The sequence below is a fragment of the Pelmatolapia mariae genome, linkage group LG6 (genome assembly GCF_036321145.2).
Source record: "Pelmatolapia mariae isolate MD_Pm_ZW linkage group LG6, Pm_UMD_F_2, whole genome shotgun sequence".
Lineage (NCBI taxonomy): Eukaryota > Metazoa > Chordata > Actinopteri > Cichliformes > Cichlidae > Pelmatolapia > Pelmatolapia mariae.
Window position 1 is genome coordinate 10,836,839 of NC_086232.1, and position 5,188 is coordinate 10,842,026.

The following is a 5,188-nucleotide window of genomic DNA, read 5'->3' on the forward strand; positions in this document are numbered from 1 at the left end:
CATTAAAAGTGAAATCTGAATCGACATGTATGTATATACACTATACTGCCAAAAGTATTCACTCACATATTCAAATCATTGAATTCAGGAGTTCCAATCACTTCCATGTTACGGGCAGGGATAGCTCAGTAGGTAGAGTGGTTGCCCCATGATCAGAAGGGTGGGGGTTTGACTCCACTGAACGGCTACCCTGAGGTACCCTTGAGTAAGGTACCGTCCCTACACACTGCTCCCCGGGCACTGCATTGGTGGCTGCCCACTGCTCCACTGGGTGAATGGGTTAAATGCAGAGGAGTAATTTCCCTACGGGGAATTATTAACATTCTTATTATTATGTCCACATGTGTAAAATCAAGCACATAAGCATTCAGAGTGCTTCTACAACCCTCTGTGACAGAATGGGTCGCTCTCAGGAGCTCAGTGAAATCCAGCGTGGTACAATTATAGGATGCTACCTGTGCAACAAGTCCAGTTGTAAAATTTTCTTCTTACTAAATATTCCACAGTCAACTGTTAGTGGTATTATAACAAAGTGTAAGTGACTGGGAATGACAGCAAATCAACCATGAAGTGGTAGAACACATGAAATCACAGAGTGGTGTCAGAGGATTCTGATGTGCATAGTGTACCGAGGTCAACAACTTTCTGCACAGTCAATCACCACAGACCTCCAAACTTCATGTGACAGTTGTGAGTACAAGAAAACAATGATTAGAATACAATGTGCTTAAGTTTGCTTAGATGATGGGGTCCAGCTGTAGATCGGAGGAATAGGTAAGGATTTGTGAATGTCTGTGTGTTTTAGGTTGGTTTACCTATAGGCCAGAGTGTGGGTGTAATTGTGCAGAGAGAGGAATTTATTGACAGTGGGGCTCTGCCTGTCATAAAAGGAGATAGGAAGCCACAGTTGGGGGATGTTAGGACTATGGAACAGATAGGAAAGAGAGAAGAAGTTTGTTACCCTTGTCCCTGAATGTAATAAAGGTTCATAACTGTCACAACTTAGAAGTAGGTTTGTAGGAGACCCTCCCCCAAGCTTAGCAGTAAAAGTAAGACAACAAGAGGCCAATGGCCCAGTGGAAACTGCCAAATGGAAGTAGAGTGGGGTCTCAGTGCTTGTGACCTGATAACCATGTTTTGTAGAGGAGTTTGGTGTAGCTTGGGTGAGGGGAGATGGCCTTTTTTTTTTTTTTTTTTTACTTTTTATTTTGTACTTTTTCCAAATTTATAGTACATGCAAACAAAAATATGAAAAAGGAACACAAAAGAAACAAACTAAAAGGAATAAAGCACACCTAATCTGTGGGGAAAAGAAAAGAAAGAATAATTATACACATATATATAGAGAGGGGGGCAGGGAATACTCAAAGTACTGTCTTATCAATCCTGTCCCAAAAACACCATCCACCCAGCCCCTTACATCCATATGAAGACTGCCAAACAAAGCCCGAAGTCTGGTCCTCTCCCCGACAGGTCCAGTTCCATCCACAATCATAACATATTTGAACCCAGAGCGGGGAATAGCAGGACCCCATTCTCTCAGGGTCCGGCCATCCGCCTATGCTTCAAAGGACCAAAAACTAAAATTAGTTTGAATTAACAAGTAAGAGGAAAAAAAAAAAAAAACAACGAGGAGAGGTCCCTGCCTTATGGGGCTGAGTGAGCTTGCTTTCCCAGTAAGGTTTGATATTTTTACACTTCCAAAACACATGAGAATGATTGGCGTCCCAGTCTCCACATAATCTCCAGCATCGTTGGGGTGTTTTCAGCTGCTTGCTTTTGATATAAGGAGTAATAAAGAACCTAATCACATTTTTCCAGCCATATTCTCTCCATCGTCTAGAGCTGGTGGAATTATGCTGTGTGAGACATACGGATCGCCAGTCATCCTCTGACAACTCAAGATGTAATTCAGATTCCCACTTTTGTTTTATATATAATGTTTCATTCCTATTCAAATTTTGCAGACCATTATATAATTTTGATAAAATTCTTGATGGAGGATTTTTATATTCACCTGTTATTATTTCTATTTCCTGCATATTCTCGAAAATTCCAAAGTGGACAATGGGATAGTATATTTTTAAGATGGGTCAATAAAGGAATTACAGCAATGTGCACATTAATAGACGGGAAAACATTCAAATCCTTTGAGAATCTACAGAGACAATTTGGACTGGATAAATCAGATTTATTTAGGTACTTTCAATTAAGACATTTTTACAATACAGAAATTAGGAAGAAGCTCTTGAGAGAAGGAAGCCATATAATAGGGAGATGGACTTTTATGACCGGCAGGAAGTCACACATACAGAGACACACACACAGTGCTTTAACTGTTACGACACACACACCCACACCCACACACACACTCACTCACATGCTCGCACATACAAGTACAATAACCTCAGTTTAATCTGAATTTAGAAGCAGAAGATTAGAGGCCATCCAGGTCTTTATGGCTTTAAGACATTCCTGCAGTTTAACTAATTGGTGTGTGTTATCGGGCTTCATGGAATGATAAAGTTGGGTGTCATCTGCATAGAGTGAAAATGTATGCTATGCCTTCTGATGATATTGCCTAATGGAAGCATGTATAATGTAAACAGAATTGATCCCAGCACTGAACCCTGTGAAACTTCATAATTAACCTCAGTGTGTGCAGAGGACTCTCCATTTACATGAACAAACTGGAGTCTATTAGTGTTAGGGTGCCTGGGTCGTCGACCCAGTGTTTTGTGTTTTCGGTTCTTTGATTTTGTTATTTCATTATATTCTAGCTTTGCTTTATGGGTTATAGGATTATTCTTAGTTTAGGTTCTCTGGGTGGGTTTTGTTAGAGTTTTAGTGTTCTGGTTTTCTGTCTGTGATCCATAGTTGCTATCTCCCCTGTCTGCTGTATCCCCATGTCCAGTCAGTGTCTGTGTCTGCCCTGGTCTCACGTCTCTGTTCCCTTTGTTGTAGTGTCTGCCTGTGAGTCTGTGTCCGTAAGTTCAGTCTCTGTTATGTTTCCTGTTTTACTTTGAAAGTCCGTGTCTCATGTAAATGCGTTTGGTTTTGCTTCCTTTGTCTCGTTAGCTGGGGCAACAGCTGTGTTTTCCTCCTGTTACCTATTCCCTGATTGCTCCCTCTGTGTATTTAAGCCCTGTGTTTCTCTGTGTCTATGTCGCGATCTACCCATATCTAGCTGTGTGTTCTGTCTGTATAAGTTTACCTTGAAGTCTCAGTTTTGTTACTTTTTGGAGTTCAGCATTAAAGCTGTATTTAAGTTCACCTTTTGTCTCCAACTGTCTGCACTTTGGGTCCTCCTACTACCACTCCTGCCTGCACACAGCCTGCACATAACAATTAGATGGATATGATACAAACCACTGCAGCGCAGTACCTTTAATACCTACAGCATGCTCTAATCGTTCTAATAGAATATTATGGTCGACAGTATCGAACACTGCACTGAGGACAAACACAGAGATGAGGCTTTTTAAAGTAATGGTTTAACTACGGCCAGCTTGAAGACCTGTGGTACATAGCCAGTTATTAGAGATAGGTTTATCATATTTAAGATTGACACATTAATCATTAATTAATGGCAGGAAGCATTCTTGTAGGAATGGGGTCTAAAAGACAGGTTGATGGTTTCCCATATGGAAAAGAAATAGTAAAAACTTATATGATTTACTCATGAAAGTGGCCACTTTCTCATTACTTTCATATATTGTTTTAGTAAGTATCCAAAACATACAAGTTTCATTTATATAATTTTTCTAGGGATCTTATATCTGTTTTCACTCTTGTATGCTTTTCATACAAGTTTCACACAAGACAGATACAAACTTTAAGATTATAAGATTTATATATATATTTTCCATATGGGTTGGAAGAAGTAATTAATGAAGTTAACTCAGAAAGATCAATTGGAGAAAAAGACTCTAAATGAATACCAATGGTACTGAAGGTGGCTGTAGATAATGCTATATCTGTGAGATGATTATGGGTAATTTTTTCTCTAATGTTTAAAATTTTAGTTGTGAAGAAGTTCATGAAGTCATTGCTAGTTAATGTTAAAGGAATGTTTGGCTCAACAGTGCTCTGACTTTTTTTTCCGCCTGGCTACAATGCTGAAGAGAAACCTGGGGTTGTTCTTATTTTCTTCAATCAGTGATGAATAGTAAGATGTTCTAGTATTATGGAGGGCTTTCATTTAGAGCAGCAAACTATTTCTCCAGGCAAAATGATGATCTTTGAAATTTGTGACATGCCATTTCTTCTCCAGCTTAGGAGTTATCTGCTTTAAGCTACATGTTTGAGAATTAGACCACAGAGTCAAGTACTTCTGATTTGAGGCTCTATTTTACAGGAGCTACAATATCCAGAGTCGTACGTAGTGAGGAGGCAAAATTATTAACAAAATAATTGACCTCTGTTGGAGTAGCGTTCAGGTAGCTGCTCTGCTCTTTGTTGCTACAAGGCATTGAAGATGATAACAGTGGGTGAATTATATCCTTAAACTTAGTTACAGCACTTTCAGAAAGACATCTACTGTGATGAAGTCTACTCCCCACTGCTGTGTAATCAAATATTGTAAATTTAAATGTTTTCAGGAAATGATCAGGTAAGAGAGGGTTTTCAGGAAACACCGTTAAATGTTCAGTTTCTATGCCATATATTAAAATCACCCACAATAATTATTTTATCTGAGCTGAGCACTAAATCAGATGAAGTCTGAGAAATCAGACAGAAACTCTGTGTAAGGCCCAGGTGGACAATAGATGATTACAAATAAGACTGGTTTTTGAGTTTTACAGCTGTGGTGGACAAGGCTAAGCATCAGGCTTTCAAATGAATTAAAAGTCTGTCTGACTCTTTGGTTGATTAATAGGCTGCTAACTACTAGTGCCCACTCTGGCTTAATTATAACATGGCAGTGGAAGCTATCAACCATTTATTGCATTTCTCATCATTTGTTGGCATGTGGAAATATTTTAGTACATTTGGGTGAATGACTGACCAAAACTGTCTGCATTGTGAACAAACATTTCCTCATGAACAGAAAACCTGCTTTGGATGTTATCAGTCTATTCAGTGGCCGTTAATAGTGGATCCCACCCATAGATATGGGCCAGTAGGGCCGTCTACAACTGCTAGTTTGTTCAGAAGTTTGTTATCATCCATTCAGGTAGAGGACCAC